Source organism: Oncorhynchus keta, chromosome 23, assembly GCF_023373465.1.
Source record: "Oncorhynchus keta strain PuntledgeMale-10-30-2019 chromosome 23, Oket_V2, whole genome shotgun sequence".
NCBI classification, from domain to species: Eukaryota; Metazoa; Chordata; class Actinopteri; order Salmoniformes; family Salmonidae; genus Oncorhynchus; species Oncorhynchus keta.
In genome coordinates, this window is record NC_068443.1 from 23738311 (window position 1) to 23766075 (window position 27765).

A 27765-nucleotide genomic window follows, 5' to 3' on the forward strand; every position below is an offset into this window, starting at 1 on the left:
GCCTTTTGTGATACTTTGTTTTCGATAGTTTGTGATAATTAGTAGGACCCCAGTGAAAATGTCTGCTGGATATACCCATCTCACAAAATAGTAGACAGATAAGATGAAAAACAAAGTAGCCCTCCAAACATACTTTTAAAGTCTGCTTCCATAATGCACAAGCAATTCAACAATTGCCAGTGAGTGTTTGTTACCATGGAAATGCAAAGTCATTTATAGATGTCAGACACAAAATAACTATTGAAAATAGACTGTTCTATGCCCCTGCTGACCCCCTTATTTACTGTTGTATAATAATAAAGTAGGTGTGCCAACAGAGAACAATGCCAACCTATTTATGTGGTGTAATAACTATGTCATCAACTTCCAAGGTCTGACTTGAAGTATGTTTTTTGTTCATTCTGTAAATGTACAGAATACAAAACATATTCAGCATTTTGATTCAAAGCATAATAGGATATTCTGTCCCACAGTCCCACATATGGATACCATGGCATTGTTGAATACTTGTTGTCTTAATATAATAATATAATAATATATAATAATAATAATAATAATAATATAATAATATAATAATAATAATATAATATATAATATAATATATAATAATATATAATAATATATAATATAATATATAATATAATATATAATATAATATATGCCATTTAGCGGACACTTTTATCCAAAGCGACTTACATTCATACATTCTACGTATGGGTGGTCCCGGGAATCGAACCCACTACCCTGGCGTTACAAGCGCCATGCTCTACCAACTGAGCTACAGGACTACTACAGGACTACTACAGGCTACAGGACTACTTCCCTTGCCTTGAGCATTTATTTCAGATTGGGTTCATTCTGCAGCTCAGTAATGCTCAACACATATCCATTCTGTGATGTTGTCTGAAGACACAATATGGTCTCAGAGCATTTCATATTATTCTGTACGTAAACACTTCATTTAGTATGATATGTTATGTTTTGTATGGTATTTGTTCATTTGTGGATGTCCATCATCCATTTAGTATGATATGCTACGAATTGCAGTTTGTACGATTGCATTGGTTAGGGGTTAAAGTTAGCGTTAAGGTTATGAGTTAGGTGATGGTCAGGGTTAGCTAAAAGGGATAAGTTTAGGGTTAGGGGAAGGGTTAGCTAAAAACATTAAGACAAGGATTAGGGTTAGGGTTAACATACTAAGTAGTTGCAAAGTTGCTAATTAGCTAAAATGCTAACATTGCTATACATTCATGTTATACGCCCAACCAACCACCTTTCCTTCGTTTTTGCCTTGTGTTACCTTCTATTTTGTGTAAGCATACCAATTACAACATATCATACTAATGTGAGTGTCCCGTATTTGCATTTACTATGTTAGGTCTAGTCTTTGGGACCAGTCTGGAACACAACACACACCAGGTGGTGTAGATTGACTGCTGGAGAGTAGTACCTCTGTCACTATCTGTCACTTCCACAATCACAAAACACAAAATCAATAAATCATTTCCAGCCATTCACGATTTGGACCCTTTTTGCTCAGGCATGGATAAATAAATGGGGACAGTCTTCCACACATCTGTAATTGTCCGATTTAGAGCAGAGAGATAATGAAGGTGCACCTTATTTCTGTAGTGTAAGCCTCTCTTATACAGCACTCGTGATGAATCATGCCAATTCACACATGCAGGCAATGTATTTCTGATGAGGACCATGAACCCGAATCACCTTGAATTCATCAGTCCATGTTCACTGAATATACAGCATTTGTCTCCTTTGTGCATAAAGCCTTGATAAATCCATTAGGTATACGCTACAGCATATTAATAAAATAGACTTTACCTGCAACAGGCATGGTCATCCCATCTCACATTAATACTAAAAAATATAAATTTCCATCAATTGATATACAATGTAAATAACCTACATAGTGTGTTGCTGCCATCACCACAACCCTCCAGCCTGCTGCCAACCCAGGATCCAGGACCGCCTACTGAGGCTACAGTGTTGGCATTTCCCTGCAGGTAGGTTAAAGCTAATTTAGATGCCAAAGGGCATGCCACGTCATGACTACACTTTGAGCAGCTAAATGTTTTATTTAGTTAGGGCTGAATGCCGTTGTCGCCTGCTGGCTAATCCCATAGCAGTGTACCACGACACGCCTATAGACTGAAACAACACTGGATGAAACAAAACAATCACGAACTGAAAGTAACTGATCAAGACGAACTGTGTTAGTTGAGGGTATGATTTCTCAAGCCTATGTTACCTTTTTGCATATATTTTAGGATCTTATGATTTTACTATTTGATAATAATCTTTGATTGTACATTTGTGTACAATTCAGTCTATGAATGTGAGGAACCAATCTACTACTACTACTACCACCCTAAATAAGTATTTATCTGTTCAAAATGTTCTCATGTTGTTTTATCATGGGCTTATAAAAAACATGAGCTGGTGCACACCCAAAGAAAATTATTTTATGTAGAGGTGCTGACTAATGGCGAGAAAACTATAAATAATAAACTATTTATAATAATAAATTACTGGGAGTTTATTTGTAGAGTGTGCGACTCTTTATTTTATAGCTTATATGATATATCATGGGCTGACAACACTGGTGCAAGCAAAAAAACACCAGTGACTAGCATGCATTGGCATTTTCTATGGCAACACTCCACGTATGTATAAAGGTGTTGGTTTTCTTCTCTTTCAGACAGCTCATCCTCACCTTACTGCTTAGGCTTACAATTGATGTTGGTATGCCTTTCCACATAAAGCTGCCTACAAACAAAACACATACAGTTGACGTCGGAAGTCCACATACAGTGCCTTGTGAAAGTATTCGGCCCCCTTGAACTTTGCGACCTTTTGCCACATTTCAGGCTTCAAACATAAAGATATAAAACGGTATTTTTTGTGAAGAATCAACAAGTGGGACACAATCATGAAGTGGAACGACATTTATTGGATATTTCGCAAGGCACTGTACACCTTAGCCAAATACATTTAAACTCAGTTAACAATTCCTGACATTTAATCCCAGTAAAAATTCCCTGTTTTTGGTCAGTTAGGATCACCACTTTATTTTAAGAATGTGAAATGTCAGAACAATAGTTGAGAGAATGATTATTTCAACTTTTATTTCTTTCATCACATTCCCAGTGGGTCAGAAGTTTACATGCACTCAATTAGTATTTGGTAGCGTTTCCTTTAAATTGTTTAATTTGGGTCAAACTTTTCGGGTAGCATTCCACAAGCTTCCCAAAATAAGCTGGGCGAATTTTGGCCCATTGCGCATTTGCAAAACGTAGTCTGGCTTTTCTTTATGGCAGGTTGGAGCAGTGGCTTCTTACTTGCTGAGCCGCCTTTCAGGTTATGTCGATATAGGACTTGTTTTACTGTGGATATAGATACTTTTTTACCTGTTTCCTCCAGCATCTTCACAAGGTCATTTGCTGTTGTTCTGAGATTGATTTGCACTTTTCACACCAAAGTCCGTTCATCTCTAGGAGACAGAGTGCGTCTCCTTCCTGAGCGGTATGACGGCTGAGGGGTCCCATGGTGTTTATACTTGCGTACTATTGTTTGTACAGATGAACGTGGTACCTTCAGGCATTTGGAAATTGCCCCCAAGGATGAACCAGACTTGTGGCGGTTTACCATTTCTTTTCTGAGGTCTTGCCTGATTTTTCTAATGATTTTCCCATGATGTCAAGCAAAGAGGCACTGAGTTTGAAGGTAGGCCTTACATCCACAGGTACACCTCCAATTGACTCAAATGATGTCAATTAGCCTATCAGAAGCTTCTAACACCATGACATCATTTTCTGGAATTTTCCAAGCTATTTAAAGGCACAGTCAATTTAGTGTATGTAAACTTCTGACCAACTGGAATTGTGATTAAGTGAAATAATCTGTCTGTAAACAATTGTTTATAAATGACTTGTGTCATGCACAAAGTAGATGTCATAACCAACTTGCCAAAACTATAGTTTGTTAACAAGAAATTTGTGGGGTGGTTGAAAAATGAGTTAATGACTACACCCTAAGTGTATGTAAACTTCCAACTTCAACTGTATTTGCACAACAATATACTTTATGGGGGATTGAAAATGATGCAGACAAATACATTGATGGAAGTTACAATCTATCTGTAATTTTAAAGCTGATCTACCCCCTAAGTAAAAATAAAAAATAAAGTATTCAGACCCTTTACTCAAAACTTTGTTGAAGCACGTTTGGCAGCGATTACAGCCTTGAGTCATCTTGGGTATGACTCTACAAGCTTGGCACACCTGTATTTGAGGAGTTTTTCCCATTCTTCTCTGAAGTTCTGTCAGCTAGATAGGATCGTCGCTGCACAGTTATTATCAGGTCTCTCCAGAGTTCGACAAGGGTGGTTTTGTTTACTTTCGTATTGTGTAGGGGTTTTTCTAGTCTAGGTGTTTATATGTCTATGGTTGCCTAGATTGGTTCTCATTCAGAGGCAGCTGTTTATCGTTGTCCCTCAGTTTCCTGGAGATGGTGCTGCCCAACGAAACACCCAAAATACCCGTCACCACCGTCACGACCCCAAAGATGTAACTGTACAGAAAGATATCTTTTTTTAAACAGTTGAAACATGTAACTAAAGTGTTATTGTTTTAAGCAATTCAAGCCATATTCCTTGGTTAGTTTGTGGGTTGTTATTCTATGTTTAGTTGCCTGTTCTGCACGAGCCATATTGCTTCACGTTTTGTTGTTTTGTTTAGTTCTGTTCAGTGTTCTCTCTTTTAGAGTTATGTTCGCTTACCACGCTGCGCCTTGGTCTCCTCTTTGACAACCGTGACATTCTGACCCACTGGGAATGTGATGAAAGAAATAAAAGCTTAAATAATCATTCTCTCAACTATTGTTCTGACATGTATGTTCTACATAAACATACATGCATGCATACATACATATGCACATACACACATACAGTATATACGTAGATATACATACTCACATATAAAATAAATGTATTCATACATTTTTTTGTACATAGTCTGCACACATTTTGTGGACTAGAGGCCTAATCAACAACTAAAAAAATCAGAAGAAGCCTTTGCCGCTCCTCCTGAACTGCCACCATAGGCCGACATAGCACAGCCATTGGTTAGGCAGCACACAAAAACGTTTTTAATCAGCAAGAGCAGAGCATGCCGAGGCTCAGGGTTAGAATATCCATTGCAGTGTGTAATGCAGCCTAGTTTGATTTACATCATCCCAGCAGCAATCTTGGAAATCTAACTTTGCTGAGCATGCAATTCGTAGTTAATAGGCTATGTATAATTTGATTGAGACTACACTAAATAGCCTATAGATGCACTTGATATATTGCACGCCCAAAGGAGAATCGGAGATGAAGTGCAGCATTGGGCACACATTGATATTGCCAGTAAGCAACTCATTCTAAAACACTGAGAAATATTACAAATTACATGACCCTCCCTGGACTAGATTTTTTTTTTAAATACGAAACCCTCCCCTTGACTAAAATGTAAAAAGCATGCCCCTCCCCCATGTACATTTCAATTCACCAGTTACAAACAGTACATTCCATTGCATGAGCCACATCAGTTAGCATCATTTGAATGAATATTCAACATTTTAAAAAATTACATCACAAAACTAGGCAACCATTGCAAGTGTACCCATGAGTTTACCACGCTGTGATCAATTTAGGTATCAGTGAGTCAGAAGAAAGGGAGCTATGCAAAGGAGTTATTGATCTCTCTCTCTCTCTCTCTCTCTCTTTTTGTGTGTGTGTGTGTCTGTCACTCTCTCTCCCTCTCTCCCTCTCTGTGTCTGTGTCTGTCACTCTCTCTCCCTCTCTGTGTGTGTCTGTCGCTCTTTATCTGACTGTCACCCTGCCTCTATCTGTCTGCTATGAGGTTTAACAGGTCTCATGCTTCTCATCAGGAAGTAAACAAGAGGAAGGTGCATTTAGCTGTTGGGGGAAGAGATTTGTTATCATAAAAATACATTAACCCTTTAACTGACACAACAAGAAAAAAATATAAGAAAAATTTGTATTTACCCTCAGTAAAAACCATAGTGAACCATTTTTGTTTGTATGACTAAAACGTTGATAGATAATGCATCGCAAACATCTCAACCAGCGTATCGAGTTGCCCAATTAGAGTAAACATTGTTTTGGAATTTGCATAGACTTTTTAAATCATCAAAAACATTATACAATATTTTATACTATGTCTACTTCATTTACTTACAATGGAAGATAGGCCTAGTTAAATGAGGACTGATATAAAATCTTAATAAAATATGACACATTTGTGTGTCAAAATATCAAATCAAATCAAATTTTATTTGTCACATACACATGGTTAGCAGATGTTAATGCGAGTGTAGCGAAATGCTTGTGCTTCTAGGTCCGACAATGCAGTAATAACCAACAAGTAATCTAGCTAACAATTCCAAAACTTCTACCTTATAGACACAAGTGTAAGGGGATAAAGAATATGTACATAAAGATATATGAATGAGTGATGGTACAGAGCGGCATAGGCAAGATACAGTAGATGGTATTGAGTGCAGTATATACATATGAGATGTGAAGTGGCTAGTGATACATGTATTACATAAGGATGCAGTAGATGATATAGAGTACAGTATATACGTATACATATGAGATGAATAATGTAGGGTATGTAAACATTATATTAGGTAGCATTGTTTAAAGTGGCTAGTGATATATTTCCCATCATTTCCCATCATTAAAGTGGCTGGAGTTGAGTCAGTGTGTTGGCAGCAGCCACTCAATGTTAGTGGTGGCTGTTTAACAGTCTGATGGCCTTGAGATAGAAGCTGTTTTTCAGTCTCTCGGTCCCAGCTTTGATGCACCTGTACTGACCTCGCCTTCTGGATGATAGCGGGGTGAACAGGCAGTGGCTCGGGTGGTTGTTGTCCTTGATGATCTTTATGGCCTTCCTATGACATCGGGTGGTGTAGGTGTCCTGGAGGGCAGGTAGTTTGCCCCCGGTGATGCGTTGTGCAGACCTCACTACCCTCTGGAGAGCCTTACGGTTGTGGGCGGAGCAGTTGCCGTACCAGGCAGTGATACAGCCCGACAGGATGCTCTCGATTGTGCATCTGTAGAAGTTTGTGAGTGCTTTTGGTGACAAGCCGAATTTCTTCAGCCTCCTGAGGTTCTTCACGATGCTGTCTGTGTGGGTGGACCAATTCAGTTTGTCTGTGATGTGTACGCTGAGGAACTTAAAACTTACTACCCTCTCCACTACTGTTCCATCGATGTGAATATTCAAATGCATGTACATGAATGTGTTTACAGTTTATATTCTTATAATACAAGTTAAAGTGCATGTACTGAATTATATTGTAAAACATATTGAAGATAACAGGCAGACAGTAAATAATTACATAGATTTGAAAGGATTTTTGTATTTGCACAGACAAAAACATCTCATTACAATATTTCCATATTATTACTAGCTTTGACTTAATAACGTTCCTTTAATGGGCAACTCAACCACCTGGTACAGCACATTTTTCAAGTGTTCTTAAAATTGTAAAACAACAACGTATTAGTAATTTAATTATTCTTATATTACGTTTTAGAGGTCAACAACATTTTACAACCTTGTAATTACCATTTTATACACAATTAGTACCAGAAATGTGGTAAATCAAATCAAATTTTAATTGTCACAAACAGCGAAAGCAACAGGTGTAGACCACACCGTGAAATGCTTACTTAAAAGCCCTTAACCAACGATGCAGTTTAAGAAAGATGGATGGATGGATGGGGGGGTAAGTGTCAATGTAAATAGTCCAGGTGGCCATTTGATTAAGTGTTCAGCAGTCTAATGGCTTGTGGGTAGAAGCTGTGAAGGAGCCTTTTAGTCCTAGACTTGGCGTGCGGTAGCAGAGAGAACAATCTGAGAGAACAGTCTATGACTCCGGAGACTGGAGTCTGACAATTTTTGGGGCCTTCCTCTCACACCACCTAGTGGATAGGTCCTGGATGGCAGGAAGCTTGGTCCCAGCAATACGCACTACCCTCTGTAGCGCCTTACGGTCAGATGAAGAGCAGTTGCCATACCAAGTGGTGATGCAACCAGTCTCAAATGGTGCAGCTGTAGAACTTTTTGAGGATCTGGCGACCCATGACAAATCTTTTCAGTCTCCTGAGGGGGAATAGATGTTGTCATGCCCTCTTCACGATAGTCTTGGTGTGTTTGTACCATGATAGTTTGTCGGTGATGTGGACAAGGAACTTGAAACTCTCAACCCACTCCACTACAGCCCCGTCGATGTTAATGGGGGCCTGTTTAGCCCGCCTTTTCCTGAAGTCCACGATCAGGTCCTTTGAGAGGTTTGGTTTTGCTCATATTAATTTCCTGATTTTCAACCAGTTTTGAAAAAATATGTGAATCCGATAATGAAAACCACATGATCATTCTAAATGGCATTGGTTGAGATTATAAAATATGCCAAACATAATTCATCATTTAAAATTGGTTGTCAACATTAGCTCAACCACTCGGTTAACCTCAAAGTCTAAGCCTTCTATGTGTAAGAGTATAACACAAATGACTAGCAACCCAAAGGTTGTGTGTTTCCAATCTCATCATGGATAACTTTTGCATTTTTGCTGATTAGCTACTTTCCATCTACTTACTACTTTTGAGCTACTTTGCAACTACTTAGCATGTTAGCTAATCCTTCCTCTAACTCTAACCTTAACCCTTTAATGTCGGTCGACATAGGAGGAAGTGGTAGAATGCAGCCCTTGTAAAAAACAGATATCTCTAGCTTAAATTGACAGATTTTGATGGGGATTTTTGAATTATGTTAATTAGATTGACACACAGGTGTGTCAATAGACTCTTAAGGATAAAAGGGTTATTAAGCATCTGTTTAACCTCACTGCGCACAGATCCCATTAGCGGATTAAATAGTCATATTAAACAGTCCTGAAAATACAAGTGTCTCACATGGTTCAAAGGCCTAGAATCTTGCTAATCCAACTGCGTTGTCAGATTTAAAAAAGGATTTACTGCGAAAGAATACGATGCAATTATCTGAGGACAGAGCCCCATACCAAAGTACTATTTCAACCAGCACAGGCGTAACAAAATCACAAATTGCGATAAAATAGTTTACCTTTGATGATCTTCCTCTGTTTGCAATCCCAAGGCTCATTGTTACACAATGAATGGTCTTTTGTTTGATAAAATCAATTTTTATAGCCTAACACAAAACATTTTGTGAACCGCTTGTGTTCTGAATTCCGTCTCATTCAATTTTCGACGAAACATTCGATGTAAATACACACACTAAACGTGACTTTATCCAGTCATGTTTGGTTTCATTGCAATCAACTGGTTGTTTGTAACACAACCAAAACGATGGGTCATTTCGCGGGAAGTATTGACTGAAAGAAACCGATTTGAAGACAACAAGTAATGACCTCATTGTGCACCAATTATATGACTGCTGTTTCGTTGATTGACTGTATTTTAACCCAATGACCACTGATCGTCTTGAAATCTATCTTGGTCGATAGCCAATGAGCTGAGTTAAACGGCAATATGTAATGGTTAGGTGTTGGAAGACCAACCCATGTAGTAAACTCCGGCATAAAGAGGGTCATTCGCCATTGAACAATCATACTGGAAGGAGCCACGCGTGTTACGCACAGCACTATTTTGGTAAAGCGCATCTTCAGCTGTTTATATATCAAACAGCATGGTGACTAAGTCAGGAAAGCTAAATCTAAGTCTAGATATACAGATGTACACACAATTTTACAAGAAATTGATAGGCTATTGGAGGACGATTCAGTTAGCGAGCATAGCTTTGACTCCCAAATGAAAGAATCTTTTTTGAACGGAGGACATCGTTTTGGACTGGTAAGTTCTTCTCATGCTAATGCCGTTGTTTGAAATTAATAATAGAAAATATTATTTGTGATTTTTTTTACATTTTAGTAGCAATATATAAAAATGTAATGAAATGTGTAAAGTACGCATTGGCTATACATTGTGGGTGGGGGTATGTTTGTATGTATGTGTATGACCCATAGCCTATGTTTGTGTGTGTATATACGTATATATATAAAAATGGAATGGAGTAGAATGTAACAGCAAACCCACACATCTCAACACAGCGACCATGCTTCTTCCACTCAGTCAACATATTGTGGATTCGAGGGAGCATGGCCGAGATGCGTGTGTCTGCCGCTCCACCCCACCCCCACATGAAATAGCCTATTTGAGGCTGTTTAGGGTAGGGCAGGCCCACAACAATGGACAAAGTGAAATGGAACAGCACTTCACCCTTATGTTCCCTGTACTCTATATATATCTGTTTATTATACCTGTTGATATAGGGCTCATATGTGAAACTATTCTAACTGAACATTTTCTTTCACAGTGACACTGAGTCCGAATGGGAGCCCCCAGTGCCAAGGTGTCCATCCCCCACTGACGCTGGTTCATCCAGCCGGACACCTGTTGTCTCCGGCTCCACACCTCCCGGGCCATCTAGAGGTGTGAAGGCACTGACAAAGAAGCGGAGGAGGGGAAGTGTGCCGACTGCTAACAAAGGGACATAAGGGCATTGGCACACTGTCCTAGAAGATGATGTGGAGCCACCTCAACCAACATTTAGGCCGAAAAGGAAGCCAGGACCTCAGCTGAACATGACTGCTATGTACATCCCCCTTCAGCTTTTTCAGCTGTTTTTCACCCAATCCGTTGTTGATTCACTCGTGTCAAACACAAATAAGTATGGGTAGAATAAGCAAGCAGACATAAAAGTAGCATGGAAGCCCATATCCATGTCAGACTTTTTCTGCTACCTTTCACTGGTCGTCAACATGGGGCTGGTGAAGCTGAAAACCCTGAGGGACTACTGGAAAACGTCATTTCTCTATTTCTCTACCATTTCTCTGCCTTTCCCCATGACTGTTATGTCTTGCAAAAGGTTTCTGGTTATCTCCCAGGCGCTTCATATCAGTGACCCAAAGGATGATGAAGCGAATGACAAGAAGAGAGGCCCAGCAACGTTTGATAGACTGTGCAAAATCAAACCTCTCTACCCTAGCATTGTTGAGGCCTGCAAGACCTATTTTCAGCCAGCCCAGAACGTGTCAATAGATGAGAGGATGGTAGCCTCAAAGGCCAGAATTGGCCTCAAACAATACATGAGAAACAAACCAACCAAGTGGGGTTACAATCTGTTTGTGTTGGCTGATTCTGTGTGTGCCTACACATGCAACTTTTTTTTGTCTATGAGGGAAGAACAGTTTTGCTACTGGTAAGGGACTTAGCTAGGACTCTGTAATGCAGCTATTGGATTTTCAACTACTAGGGAAGGGCTACAAACTGTTTGTGGATAACTTCTACATAAGCCCTACCCTGTTTGCAGACCTTAGGAAGTTGGATGTGTGGCCTTGTGGCACCATTCGTACCAACAGGGTGGGCTTTCCGAAGATGAAGGTGAACGACATGCCTAAGTGGGCTGAGCGGGGGACCATGCAATGGATCAGTGAAGATGGCCTGCTGATTGTAAAGTGGTTGGACACCAGAGAGGTGGTGATGTGCACAACATATGCATTGATAGGCTATTACAATGTTCTCCATAAGACAATGAAATGGTACAAGACCTTCTTCTATCGTTTCATCGACATTGCTGTGGTGAATGCATTCATCCTACACAAGGAAATGGCTAAGAGCTGTGGAAAGCCCCCCATCTCACAGCTAGCCTTCAGATGAGCTGCTCATCAAGGAGCTTGCTGGCTACAGCACCACTGCACCACATTCTGGCCCCTCTACCTCTGTCCCTTCTGCTCCTGCCACAAGTGGTGTTCATCTGCCCAAATGTATTTATGCAGGCATGGATGTGCCTCAGGGCCAAAAGGGCACAGCATGGATGCGTCGCTGTGTTCTTTGCAAAATGAAGTCCCCCATCACCTGCACCACATGCTTGGTGACCCTCTGCTTTATAGCAGAAAGAGACTGCTATGGCACCTGGCATCAGCAGCACAATATTGTGTAGAGGACTGAGGGTCGTCCAAATATTGAAAGCGTGTAAACAGTTACCCTTGTTATTTTGTAAATGTATATATTTTTTCTCATGTTTTTTTTCATTTTTTGGGGGGGGGTGTGTTAGAATACCATTTTGGTATTTTGTATATAGTCATTTGTTTTAAAATGTATAACTTCACCAATTTGGCCACTTTGGGCACATTTGGGCAACTTGTGTGGGACACCTGGGTGACTTCATGATAAATGTCATGTAGCACACTCATTTTGGAAGTTATCATTCTGAAACCTTGCACAAGTACTGTTGCCCTCTTGTGTTTTTCACTGAAATTGTCCCCATCATCCTATCTGAATGTTTCTTTTGTCTTGTTAATTTTAAAGATGATGATACAACAATAAAAAGAAAAAACGTATGGTTTCTTCATTGTATTATCTAAACCAGATCTATTGTGTTATATTCTCCTACATTCAATTCACATTTACACAAACGTCAGAGTGTTTTCTTTCAAATGGTACCATGAATATGCATATCCTTGGTTCTGGGCCTGAGCAACAGGCAGTTAGATTTGGGTATGTCTTCAGGTGGAAATTGAAAAGGGGGGTTTAACATTATAGGAGTAGCAGTTGTTTGGCAAAATGTCATAGTCGTATGCGGATCTTGTCCATGGCTGTATCTACCAGACCAGGCTCTCACCTTGGCTTTGAATTAGTTGCCTTGGAAACCTGTCAATTTACATTCTCCATTCTCTTAAAATGTACTATTCGTAAATAAAATATAATTTAACTTTACATATCATACAGCATTCACTCATATATTATATCGGTTTTCAATCAATGCAATACATGTGTATCTCTCCATAATAAAAGATGTTGGAATATTTAACTTAGGCTAAAACCATTGACAGCAGCCCTTTTGATAAAAAAAAAAAATCCTTCCATACATATTTGCCCATTATAGAAGTGCTCAGTAGGGGACGTTTTGCACCACATTCAAGAGATAAAAGTGCTCAAAGTTTACCTATTTTGCATACTCCATCATACCATGTCTTCTTCTAAGACATACATGTCTTCACACTGGAAAAGATAAATGGTTGAGATTGATATAATTTAAAAGCTCACAAACAGGGTTGTCAAACTATTTTATAATTTCAACAAAACGTTAATTATGTATTTTTTACCTTAAACGTCAATTATATACAAATTAATAAACTCAAATTATTTTTTATGTTTGCAGATGTTGAATAGACCCTATTTTACATCATCTAAGGTTTATGTATTGTGTCCGCCATCGGTTGAGACAGAACATGCTCTTGAATATAGGGTGGGTGTCATGTACTACAATGGGAATAATATTGAAATTTTGACTTTCAAATGGTACCAAAAAGATGCATATCCACACATCAGAGAATGTTGACTTGAATGGGAATATCTGTTTAAAACCATACTGTAAATTCGACCTTGAGTAAAAGAAGGAAGTGTACCAATCAATGTGCTGTGATTTGTTGAATCAACTCAACTGACATTACAGCAAGTAGCCTAGTGGTTAAGAGCATTAAGCAAGTAACTGAAAGGTCACTGGTTGGAATCCCTGAGTCAGGGAGGGAGAAATCTGGGAGAAAGTGAGAAACCTGGCGATGTGCCCTTGAGCAAGACACGTAACCATAATTCTTCCTGTAAGTCACTCGGGATCAGAGTGCCTGCTAAATGACAAAAAAAATGTAAATGTAAAAAATACAGTCCATTGCATGAGCCACATCAATCAGCCACATCTACATTACCATGGGCATTTTTTGTTGTTGTTGAGCTTTGCGCTCTCGGAGTGTTCAGAGCGCACACTGGCTGAGGAGTAGCGTTGATCCAAGTGTTCTGACCTCACAACGGCAGTCAAGCACCCAAGCTAACTGGCTAAAGTTAGCTAGCTTGCTAGCTACTTCTAGACATAAATGAGAGAACACCTCACTTTGAAAGTTTTTCTCACCCTAGCAGAGCTGGTTAGGCTGTTTTCATGTTATCCACAGCGTTGATGACTGTATCTGTGCAGCTGACAACAATAAAATAAAAAAAATTGCCGACATTTACCGGCACCGGCAATATAATGGGTGTTGAGCGTTTGTAAATTCATCAGTTATCGGGCGCTCGAGCACACTCAGACGAGAGTGCTCTGAAATTGGAGTAGATAGTCAGAGGGAATTTACGATGTATACTTTGTTCTTCACCAAATCCGGATTATTAAATAAAAGTACAACTTCCTTACCGTCAAGCTGAAACTGTCCAACATTTTTTTGAAAATTAGAATGATAAAAAATGACTTATAGTTTAATTTACAATTTGACGAGACACACACTTTTCATCAATATCAATTTAAAATGTTGACAGCACCTGGTAAACTGCATAAATTAAGTGAATAATTTAAAAAGACACTTCACAGACTTTGTTAATGACACAATACTTTCTATTTAAATTCCATACCACTTTCCAATTAATGTTATTACATTTAGAGTTCCAGTATACTTTTGCAGGAGGAAAACCAAGCTCAGTACATATCTTCCTAATATTAGTTCACTTTTTATCCTTGATACACACACATGATCTAATAGGATACTAAATTTGAATTCTTTATTCCTCTCATAAACATAATTTTCCTGTACAAATCATATAAGACCTATAGGTATTCCACCAACAACTATGGTATATTCCTTCAAGTCACTGGAATACCATATTTAATCAAAAACTCAACATAATTACATAGTTGTCCATTTTCGTTAAATGATTGTGTCACTAACAAAATACCTTTCTTGAACCATCTGTGGCAAAATATAGGTATTTTTATGTCTTTGTTATTGTCACTGCTGACAAGGTGTGTAGAGAGGAATCAAGCGCAGAGAGCAGAGAGGTCCAGGGGAAAGATGCACTTAAATGCGGTACCAAAAGTAAATGTCAAAAACACGCAGGGCGCAAAACACTTACCAACCCAAAACAACAGGTAATACGGTCCAGAGCACAAACACAAACGACACAAACGTGAACATCAAAATAATCCGGCACAACAAAGGGGCGGGTTCCACAAACTAAATAGGGAAGCAAATCAAGGACACACAAAATAGGCCGGTGAGGAAGACCGCTGAGCACCACCCGAACAAGCGGGGGAGCCAACTTCAGTGGGAGTCGTGACAGTACCCCCCCCTGACGCGGCCCGGAGGTCGAGGCGCTGGGTGATCCGGGTGGAGGCAGTGGAAGTCTCTCAGAAGTGAAGGGTCCAAAATGTCCCCCACCGTTACCCAGCACCTCTCCTCCAGACCGTACCCCTCCCAGTCCAAGAGGTACTGTAGGCCCCTCACCTGGCATCTCGAGTCCAGAATGGTACGTACTGTGTACGCCGGGGACCCCCCAATGTCCAGAGGGAGCGGAGGGACCTCAGGCACCTCACCTTCTTATAGGGGACCAGCCACCACCGGCCTGAGGAGAGACACGTGAAACGAGGGGTTAATACGATAATAAGTAGGCAGTTGTAACCTATAACACACCTTGTTTATCCTCCTCAGGACTTTAAATGGCCCCACACACTGCGGCCCCAGCTTCTGGCAGGGCAGGCAGAGGGACAGGTTTCGGGTCGAGAGCCAGACCCGGTCCCCCGGTGTGATCACGGGGGCCTCACTGCGGTGCTGGTCAGCGCTCTTCTTCTGCCGTTCCCCAGCTAATCTCAACGATTCCTGAATGGCTTTCCAGGTGTCCTTTGAGCGCTGCACCCATTCCTCCACCGCAGGAGCTTCGGTCTGGCTCTGATCCCATGGGGCCAGGACCGGCTGGTAGCCCAACACACACTGGAAGGGAGACATGTTAGTCGAGGAGTGGTGAAGGGAGTTCTGAGCGAGCTCAGCCCAAGGAACATACCCCCACTCCCCTGGCCGGTCCCGGCAATACGACCGCAGAAACCTGCCCACACCATGGTTTACTCGCTTCACCTGCCCATTACTCTCGGGGTGGAAACCCGAGGTCAAGCGGCCCGAGACCCTCAGCCTCTCCATAAACGCCCTCCAAACTCTGGACGTGAACTGGGGACCCCGATCAGAAACGATGTCCTCAGGCACCCCGTAGTGCCTGAAGACATGGGTAAACAGAGCCTCTGCAGTCTGCAGGGCCGTAGGGAGACCGGGCAACAGGATGAGACGTCAGGACTTAGAAAACCGATCCACAACGACCAGGATCGTGGTACCTCCCTGGGCCAGGGGAAGGTCGGTGAGGAAGTCCACCGACAAGTGTGACCACGGCCGCTGTGGAGCAGGGAGGGGCTGTAACTTCCCTCTAGGCAGGTGTCGAGGAGCCTTGCTCTGAGCGCACACCGAGCAGGAGGAGACATAAAACCTCACGTGGGCCACCAGTATCTCCCCTAAGACTCCGCACTGTCCTCCCGATGCCAGGATGACCCGAGGAGGGTAGAGTATGAGCCCAACGAATCAGCCTGTCACGGACACCCCGCAGCACGTATTGAGCCCCCTCTCTATCTCTGCGTCCACCTCCCATACTACCAGTGCCATGAGACATGAAGGTAGAATGATGGGGGTCGGCTCAATGGACAGCTCCTCGGTATCATATAGGCGGGACAGCGCGTCGGCTTTAGTGTTCTGGGAGCCTGGCCGGTACGAGATGGTGAAGCGGAACCGGGCAAAGTACATGGCCCATCTTGCCTGACGCGGATTCATTCTCCTCGATGCCCGGATATACTCAGTACAGATGAGAAAAGGGTGCTTAGCCCCCTCAAGCCAATATCTCCACACCTTCAGAGCCTTGACCATAGCTAACAACTCCCTGTCCCCCACGTCATACCGAGCTTCTTCTAAAAAAAAGCACAAGTGCGACGCTTTGGTGGCGAGCCTGAGCGCTGGGACAGCACGGCCCCTACTCTACTCAGCGTGTCCACCTCCACTATGAATGCTAAAGAGGGGTCCGGATGCGCCAACACTGACACATTGGTGAACAGCTCCCTCAGGCGACTGAAAGCTCTGCCCGCCTCTGCTGACCAACGCAAGCGCGCCGGTCCTCCCTTCAGCAGTGAGGTAATGGGAGCAGCCACCTGACCAAAACCCCGGATAAACCTCCGGTAGTAATTGGCAAACCCTAAAAAACGCTGCACCTCTTTTACCGTGGTCGGAGTCGGCCAATTACGCACGGCTGTAACGCAGTCACACTCCATCACCACCCCGGAGGTGGAAATGCGATAACCCAGGAAGGAAATGGCTTGTTTGGAGAACACACATTTCTCAGCCTTGACATACAGTTCATGCTCCAGCAGTCGCCCAAGTACCTTATACGCACCAGAGACACGTGCGTGGCGTGTGTGGAAGAATAGATCAGGATTTCATCGATGTACACTACCACTCCCTGTCCGAGCAGCTCTCGGGAATTTAGTCTAGACGGCTGGAGCATTCTTCAACCCATATGGCATGACGAGGTACTCATAATGGCCAGATGTAGTACTAAATGCGGTTTTCCACTCATCTCCTCCCCAGATATGCACCAGGTTATACGCACTCTTCAGGTCCAGTTTTGTGAAGAAACACGCCCTGTGAAATGATTGCCGTAGCGATGAGAGGTGGGGATGGTCAGGGAGGCCACGGTGCCACTGGACATGGTGACGCAGGGGGGTCATAAGGAACAGATTAGTCTATTCCTTACTGATTCACCTGCGTTTCCAGTGGTGCTGGGAATTCCGTGGCTAGCTCATCACAACCTTGTGATTTCATAGAAACAGGGGGCTCTTCGAGGGTGGTCAGAGGAGTGTTCAGGCAGGTGTATTGGAGTTTCCGTAGGTGCGACTACGGTGGAGTCCAGACCACTCATGGCTTCAGCAAAGAGAGAACTGCGGGGACTGTCATCTGCAGCACCTTTATAGCCTATGACAGCATTCCCCAGTAGTTAACAATGCTTTCAAAATGTTCAACCCTAACATGTTTTTGCTGTTCTTTGACAAAAATGTCCCTCTTTCAGCTCATGTTTATTTTGTCAGATACCTTTTCTAAATCACTTTTGTCTGTCTGAAACTTGAGTATTTTGTCAGATTTTAAACATTTTGTCTGTAAACTTGAGTCATGTGTGAGGTCGTGGAGGGGAGATGCTGCACATGCACAATAAAGTTTTAGTTTTGTCGAAGTTCAATCAGTAGCACACAATCTCAATTTCTCATTGTGTGTGTGTGTCTTTGTGGTTTTTGGGGTGTGTAAATGAATTTATAACTGCCGGGTCAAAAATGACCCTAAGACAATATTTGTTCCCTGGTGGTGTACAGCTTTCATGGAAATATGAACAAAGGCAATGTTTCACTTTTTCTAATGTTGGGGTCATTCTAGGAAAGGTCATCAAATTTTAAGTAAAAAAATATAACTTAGGAGGTTTTCTCTGCTGTTAAACATAGTGGCGGGTCATTTTTTGACTCTTAAAACAGCTGAAGGGTTAAGCTTTCCAAGTAAAAAAAAATATTTGGGGTTCTCTCATTCTTCCATCCACTTTCTTCTTGATCTCACGAAGGCTCCTTTTGCTTTGACCTCATATATACTATCCAACTCCAATTCCAGTTTTAATAATTTGTTCTTGTCTTGATGACTCGAGTTCTATTGTCCAAAGATGGTAACAATGTCTTTGATTATATTCTCCTTAAGTCTTTTGATCTAAGCAACCTACTTTCCTCATTTAATAGCCAACCTTCTGATCTTGTACTTCATGAATTCCCAGTATATATCATATGACTTCAGTAAATTTGCCTTATTCCAGCATGGATTTAGCTGCACTCTTGAACTGTTTATCAGCCAGAAGTGTTCTGTTAAACTTCCAGTAACTTAAATTTTTTCGACCATCTGTAGATGCTATGAGGTTGATTGTAAGGATAATGGCTTCATACTCTGTGAAAACAGAAGTTTCAATAGAGACATTTACAACTTGTTTCTTCAACACTCTGGATATTAACCAAAAATTGAATCTTGAATGCTTGGACATATCTTTACAACAGCACGTAAATGGCTCTTTTGATAGGGTTTCTAAAGCGCCATATTCAAAATCAACAAATCCCAGAGGGAAAGATTATTCATTTTTGTAGCTTGTGGAGGCAAGCATTCCCATTAAGGATCCCCAATCAAATTCCAATCCTCTCCAAGAATCAGTTTGCCATTCACAAATGTATCTAACAGTTTATTGATTTCCTCCTCAAAATCCTGAAATAGGTCATTGTTATTTGAACTATTATTTATAGCAGAAATGTTTCCCAAAATGAAGAGCCCACCATATTACCATGGACATTATTACAACACAGTAGAGGGGTTGCAGTTGCATCACAAATCACCGAACAACCACACCAGGTGGCATGATGGAAGACCAGTCTGGTGGAACTTTGTTGTCTTGTGTCCTCCAATTGTTCACATGGCTGGCTGCGTTTTGCTACCATAGAAAATATTGTACTTTATTTAATCTTAATAAGGACCCAGAAAACGGAGGCAGTGGGAGAACCTATTCAAGTAAGTAAAAAATAAAAGTAAAAACAATGGATTATTAGCTGGCTAACTTTAGCTACTTACTATATAGATAGCTAAGTGAATTAAATAGCTAACTTCATATTAGCTCGTTAGCTATCTTGATGTATTTATCAGTGTAAATTAAAAACACAAACTAACATTTAATTTGTAGCTAAGTAGATAGCTAGCTAACAGCAATGGCATGGAAGAGGGTGAAAGGATTACCAGCTCCAGCTGTCACAGAACAGAGAGAGTAGGCTACTCTGGATAAGGCAGTCACGTTTAAAAATATTCTCCAGTTCGTGACAAATAGACTGTGGTACCTCATTTGTTTGGGAAAATGTCCTCTCGTATGCTCTACAAGCCAGAATGTTGAATGAAATTATATTTTAATTAACTTACTTTATCGGTTGTCCATGCGGTTGGTCTTTTTGCATGTAGGAATGTGAGACAATATATCCACAGTATTAAAATAAACTTTTCAAAGTGCTGGTAGTGCGTTCAGATTTCTATCACCTGAAGCATGTGCACAACATGAAAATACATGCATGCCACACACATACTTGCCGAGCGAGGGCAAGTGTTTACATGATTCTTGGCATGCTTCAGGTGATAGACTGAACTTCCTGATCCAAATGCTCTTTTAAGTAGAATGAAATTAAATTCAACGTCACGTCCCTAGTGAGCAAAACTATGAGGACAGAAAGGACAGAAAGATATAGCAACATACAGTACCAGTCAAAAGTTTGGACACCTACAGGACACATTCAAAGGTTTTTCTTTATGTTTACTATTTTCTACATTGTAGAATAATAGTGAAGACATCAAAAATATGAAATAACACATATGGAATCATGAAGTAACCAAAAAAAGTGTTAAACAAATCTAAATGTATTTTATATTTGAGATTCTTCAAAGTAGCCATCCTTTGCCGTGATGACAACTTTGCACATTCTTGGCATTCTCTCAACCAGCTTCACCTGGAATGCTTTTCCAACAGTCTTTGAGGAGTTCCCATATGTGCTGAGCAATTGTTGGCTGCTTTTCCTTCACTCTGCGGTCCAGCTCATCCCAAAACATCTCAATTAGGTTGAGCTCGGATGATTGTGGAGGCCAGGTCATCTGATGCAGCACACTTTTTTTGTTCACCTGGAATTATGCGTTAGTAATAATAGCCTACTTATTATTAAAATATCCCATGTGTTTACCAGTCAAATTTCCAGGATTAAAAGTTCCAAGCTTTAATAGTCATTCTATTTCTATGCTTCTTAGGTTCCTGCAAACAAGCCATTGTCCACCAGACAACCATGTGACATTCAGGAAATCTGGTACCAAACAGTAAAATCTTCACTGTATGATTCCAATTCAGACCTGATCCTTTGTTTTGCACATCCAGCAGAAAGGAACAACATGTGGCTAAGCAGTTTGCTGTGATCAAGGTAGGTATCAGTGACATGATCAGGAGACATGCAGAGGGATTATTGATCTCTAATGACTTCATCTCTCTCTCTCTCTGTATCTGTTTGTCTGTCAAACTCTGTATCTGTGTATCTTGTCTGTCTGCTATATAAGGTTTCACAGGTCTCCTGCCTCAGATCAGGAAGTAAGCAAGAGGAAGTAAACAAGAGGAAAGTGTTTTTTGCTGTTGGGTGAAGATTTGTTATCATCAAAATACATTTAGCAACTGTGTAGAAGTTATTTTCTACTATTTAATAGTATAGCAGTAGCAGTGGTTTGGCAAAATTGTATAGTTGTATGCACATCTTGCCCATGGCTGTTTCTTTCCTTAGATGTTTTGAGTGTCCTGCTCATTAGTACAGATCAGGCACTCACATTGGCTTTGAAATAGTTGCCTTGGAAACACCTCAATTTGCATCTTCTAAAAACACTTTAAATTGACGATTCAAAAATAAAATATTATTTAACTTGACATATCATAAATCATTCACTCGTATATTGTGTTGGTTTTCAATCAATGCAATACATTATATATCTCTTCATAATAAAAGGTAAGTGTTGGAATATTTAAATCCATTATTATTCATTCACTTCTTGACAGCTACCCTTTTGATTTGAACGAAACCTTCCATACATATTTGCCCAATGTAGAAGTGCTCAGAAAGTGACTTTTTGGACAAGAATGCCAAAACATTCAAGAGAATAATGTCAAAGTGGAATAATGTTTTTCGAAAGTTTTACAGATTCATTAAAACTAAAAGCTAATATGTCTTGAGTCAATAAGTATTCAAACCCTTTGTTATTGCAAGCCTAAATATACTGAACATAGTAAATATAAACGCAACATGCAACAATTTCAAAGATTTTACTGAGAGTTACAGTTCATATTAAAAAAATCAGTAAATTTAAATAAATGTATTAGGTCCTAATCTATGGATTTCACATGACTGGGCATGAGTGGAGCCATGAATAGGCCCACGCACATGGCAGCCAGACCCAGCCGCTGGGGTGCCAGGCCTAGCCAATCAGAATGAGTTTTTCCCCACAAAAGAGCTTCATTACAGAAATAAATACTCCTCAGCACTAAAGTAATACTGCAAAATTGTGGCAAAGCAATTAACTTTTGTCCTGAATACAAAGTGTTATGTTTGGGGCAAATCCAATACAACATATCTCTGAGTACCACTCTCCATATTTTCAAACATAGTGGTGGCTGCATCATGTTATGGGTGTACTTGCAATCGTTAAGGACTGGGGAGTTTTTCAGGATAAAAAATAAATGGAACGGAGCTAAGCACAGGCAAAATCCTAAAGAAAATCGATGTTTAGTATGCTTTCAACCAGACACTGGGAGATGAATCCACCTTTCAGCAGGACAACAACCAAAAACACAAGGCCAAATATACATTGGAGTTGCTTACTAAGAAGACAATGAATGTTCCTGAGAGGCAGAGTTTTTACTTGTCTGCTTGAAAATCCATGGCAAGTCTTAAAAATGGTCAACAAGTAATTTGACAGAGCTTAAAGAATTTTGAAAAGAATCAAGGGCAAATATTGTACAATTCAAGTGTGCAAAGCTCTTCGAGACTTACCCAGAAATACAAAAAAATGTAATTGCTGCCAAAGGTGATTTAACATGTATTGACTCAGGGGTGTGAATCGTTATGTAAATTATATATATGTATTATGTATGTGTATTTCATTTTCAATAAATGTGCAAACATTTCTAAAAACATGTTTTCCCTTTGTCATTATAAGGTATTGTGTGTTGATGGGTGAGAAAAAATCTATTTAATACATTTTGAATCCAGACTATGTAACACAACAAAATGTGGGCCAATGACTGGAACGAACTGCAAAAATCACTGAAGTTAGAGACTCATATCTCCCCCACTAGCTTTAAGCACCAGCTGTCAGAGAAGCTCACAGATCACTGCACCTGTACATAGCCCATCAAACTACCTCATCTCATCTCATACTGTATTTATTTATTTATCTTGCTCCTTTGCACCCCAGTATCTCTACTTGGTCAGTCTTCTTCTGCACATCTACCATTCCAGTGGTTAATTGCTATATTGTAATTACTTCGCCACCATGGCCTATTTATTGCCTTACCTCCCTTATCTTACCTCATTTGCACACACTGTATATAGACCTTTTTTTCTCTCTCTACTGTATTATTGACTGCATGTTTGTTTATTCCATGTGTAACTCTGTGTGGTTGTATGTGTCAATCTGCTGTGCTTTATCTTGGCCAGGTCGCACTTGTAAATGAGAACCTGTTCTCAAATTGCCTACCTGGTTAAATGAAGGTGAAATAAATAAATAAAATTGTGTGCACACCATTGGTTGAGACACAACATGCTCTTGAATACAGGGTGGGTGTCATGTTTTGGCTGATAAACATATTTTCACTTTCAAATGGTCATCAGAGAATATTGACTTGAATGAGAAAATATGTTGTTTTAAATTTGACCATCAATCCTACACAGTAAACATTTTTTTATAGTTTGACAACCCTATTTGTAAGCTTTGAAATCATTTCAAACTGAACTGTTTATCTTTTCCAGTGATGAAGACATGGATGTCTCATGGTATTGTGGAGTTTACGAATTTTCAAGCACCTCTATCTCCCGAATGTTTTGGCATTCACTTTCAAAACGTCACTTTCTGACCACTTCTGCCATGGACATGGAAGGTTTGGTTCAAATCAAAAGGGATGCTGTCAAAAAGTGATTGAATTCAAATGGATTTACCTATTACTAACATTAAAGGGCGTTAAGACAGTAACCAAAACATCGCTGGTTCGAATCCCAGAGCTGACTAAATAAAAAAATCTGTCAATGTTCCATTGAGCAAGGTACTGAACCCTAAATGCTCCTGTAAGTCACTCTGGATAAGTGCTAAATGACTAAAATGTAAAGAAAAAATAAGTAGAATTAACATTACTGTGAAAACACATTTAGCAGATTTCAGCATAATAGCCCCCTCTTCCTTCCTCTCTCCCTAAAAGGTCCCTGTAGACTAGAGGATTCTCCAGGTTCCCTTAGAAGCGGTGGCCTCTTTCTGGCTCCATTATCTTGTAATTTGAGGAGGATTATGTTCCGTAGCACACACGGTCCAGACTGATGCTAAATAACTGTGACAGCTTACAATAATTGCCAGGCTAATTAGTGGGAACGAGCTCAGCATCACTCTGCTCCCTGACCAGGCCTGGTTTGATGAACATGGTTTGACTAATGCATGCGGTGGTGGTGTGTTTTTGGGGGTACTGTGACAGAGCTGGCCTTACTCTGTGTGCTTCAGTGCTTTTAAAGGATATCGTTTTTCAAGAATTATAGATATTTATTTAAAAAGCAGGTCAAATTCGCAGCCTTCTTTTTCAATCTTCTTCTATGGTACTATGGCTCAAACCTACAGTACTGTGTGCGTTGTGTGTTCACCTACTGTTCTGGAGTGTGACTTAATTACACTTTGTGACACAAAAAGGGGTGGGGGAAAAGTATGGGGAAAAGAGAAGAAAAAATGCCCTACTGTACCAACTAACCCTACACCCATTAAAACCTCACCACTATTCCACTACTTTGGCCCTATCTGGCTTCCATTTCTGCTTTACAGTTGATAATCATGGCTAAGAAGCCAACCTTACTGAATAACATGTTATTCCTATTACTCTATTGGCCTCGGCCTTCTCACAGGGAACCTTTTCGAATCCCTTGCCCTGGACCCATCTAGAGGACTAGAGGACCACTACTCTTTTCACTGCCTCAGCATAGGACACCTGTACAACTCTGAACCTGGCAACTTCGACCTACCTTCATCTCACCGGACACTTCTGATCTCCAGCAACATGGGTAACCGTACAGTTCACACTCACAACATTTTCCACCAATACTACACATTCCTTTGCATCATGCCCTCCTGCACACATCTCACATCTAGGAATCTCCCTCCTACACACTGCTGCAACATGACCATAAGTTTGGCACCTAAAACACTGTAAAGGGTTCGGGACAAGTTTCAAGTTTATTTACCATGTGTACAGGATACAACAGGTGTAAAACAGTACAGTGAAATTGTCCCCCTTGAGAGCTCTTTCCCAACAATGCAATGATAATAATAATATAGATACTAACATACAGTACAAGTCAAAAGTTTGGACACACCTACTCATTCAAGGATTTTTCTTTATTTTTACTATTTTCTACATTGGAGAATAATAGTGAAGACATCAAAACTATGAAATAACACATATAGAATCATGTAGTAACCAAAAAAGTGTTAAACAAATGTCACGTTCTGACCCTAGTATTTGTGTTATTTGTTTGTTTGAATTGGTCAGGACGTGAGTTGGGTGGGCATTCTATGTTTTGTGTTTCTACGTTGGTTTTCTGTGTTCCGCCTAGTATGGTTCTCAATCAGAGGCAGGTGTCGTTAGTTGTTTCTGATTGAGAATCATACTTAGGTAGCCTGGGTTTCACTGTTTGTTTGTGGGTGATTGTTTCCGTGTCTGTGTTTTACACCACACGGTACTGTTTTCGGTTTCGGTTAGTCACGTTACGTTTATTGTTTTGTATGGAGTGTTCTGTTTATGTGTTTAAATAAACAACCATGGACACTTACCACGCCGCATATTGGTCCTCCGATCCTTCTCGCCTCTCCTCTACAGACGAAGAAGGTGGAAAACCATTACAGAATCACCCACCAACCAAGGACCAAGCGGCGTGGTAACAGACAGCGGCAGCAGCAGCAGGAGAAACAGCAGCAGCAGAAGGAGAAGCAGCAGTAGCAGCAGAGGAAGCGGCAGCAGCAGCAAAAGCAGCAGCAGCAGCAGGAGAGGCAGCATTATCTGGACTATACAACTTGGGAAGAGATAGACAGGTGGGCGGTCGACCCAGGGAGAGTGCCGGAGCCCGCCTGGGATTTGCTGAAGCAGTGTGAGGAGGGCTACAGGAGAATGAGGTTGGCAAAACGAGCACGGCGGCGCAGTAGGAAACCCGAGAGACAGCCTCAAAAATGTCTTCGGGGGGGGGGGAACAGGGAGAGTGTGGTAGAGTCAGGAGTCAGACCTGAGCCAACTCCCCCTGTTTACCGTAAGGAGCCATGGATGGAATCAGAGCTGTCAGCGAACCTGAGGGCTGAGTCTGAGAGGGTCGAGGAGTTATTGGACAGAATGGAGGAGAGTGAACGGATGGGAGATGAGGAGACACTCGAGGAGTTGTTAATAGAATTGGAGGAGAGTGAAGAGGGAGAGCTGTTGATTTGGCATAGTATGCAAGGCATTCGCCCTGAGGTGCGTGTCCCCAGCCCGGTACCACCAGTGCCGGCACCCCGCACCAGGCTGTCTCTCTGTCCCATCAATGCAGGTGCTCCCACCTGTCCGGCGCTACCAGAGTTTCCGCCCCTCAGTCCAGAGGCGCCAGAGCCCCTCTGTCCAGCGCTGCCAGAGCCTTCCTCCTCTCCAGCGCTGTCACGGTCTCTCACCTGTCCAGAGCCGCCAGAGCCCCTCAGTCCAGAGGCGCCAGAGCTCCTCAGTCCAGCGCTGCCAGAGCCTTCCTCCTCTCCAGCGCTGCCAGAGTCTCCAGTCTGCCCAGCGCCGCCTGAGCTGCCCGTCTGCCCAGCGCAGCCTGAGCCGCCCGTCTGCCCAGCGTCATCTGAGCCGCCCGTATGCCCAGCGCCTACTGAGCCGCCCGTCAGTCAGGAGCTGCCAGAGCCGCCCGCCAGTCAGGAGCTGCCAGCGCCGTCAGCCAGCCAGGAGCTGCCAGAGCCATCAGCCAGCCAGGAGCTGTCAGAGCCGTCAACCAGCCTGAGCTGCCTTTCAGTCCTGAGTTACCCCTCAGTCCTGAGCTACCCCTCAGTCCTGAGCTACCCCTCAGTCCTGAGCTACCCCTTAGTCCTGAGCTACCTATCAGTCTTGAGCTACCCCTTAAATCCAGAGGTGTCCCTCAGTCCGGTGGGCCTGTTGTTTAGGGTTCCCATGTCAGGGTCGCCGTTCCTAGGAGACCACAGAGGCGGACTAAGACTATGGTGGAGTGGGGTCCACGTCCAGCGCCAGAGCCGCCACCACGGACAGATGCCCACCCAGACCCTCCCCTATAGATTCAGGTTTTGCGGCCGGAGTCCGCACCTTGGGACGGGGGTACTGTCACGTTTTGACCCTAGTATTTGTGATATTTGTTTGTTTGAATTGGTCAGGACATGAGTTGGGTGGGCATTCTATGTTTTGTGTTTCTAGGTTGGTTTTCTGTGTTCGGCCTAGTATGATTCTCAATCAGAGGCAGGTGTCATTAGTTGTCTCTGATTGAGAATCATACTTAGGTAGCCTGTTTGTGGGTGATTGTTTCCGTGTCTGTGTTTTACACCACACGGTACTGTTTTTGGTTTGTTGCGTTTATTGTTTTGTATGGAGTGTTCAGTTAATGTGTGCCGCATATTGGTCCTCCGATCCTTCTCGCCTCTATTACAACAAATCGAAATATATTTGAGATTCTTCAAAGTAGCGACCCTTTGCCTTTAGGCAGCTTTGCACACTCTTGGCATTCTCTCAACCAGATTCATGAGGTAGTCACCTGGAATGCATTTCAATTAACAGGCGTGCCTTGTTAAAAGTTAATTGGTGGAATGTCTTTCCTTCTTAATGTGTTTGAGCCAATCAGTGGTGTTTTGACAAGGTAGTGGTGGTATACAGAACATATCCCTATTTGGTAAAAGACCAAGTCCATATTATGGCAAGAACAGCTCAAATAAGCAAA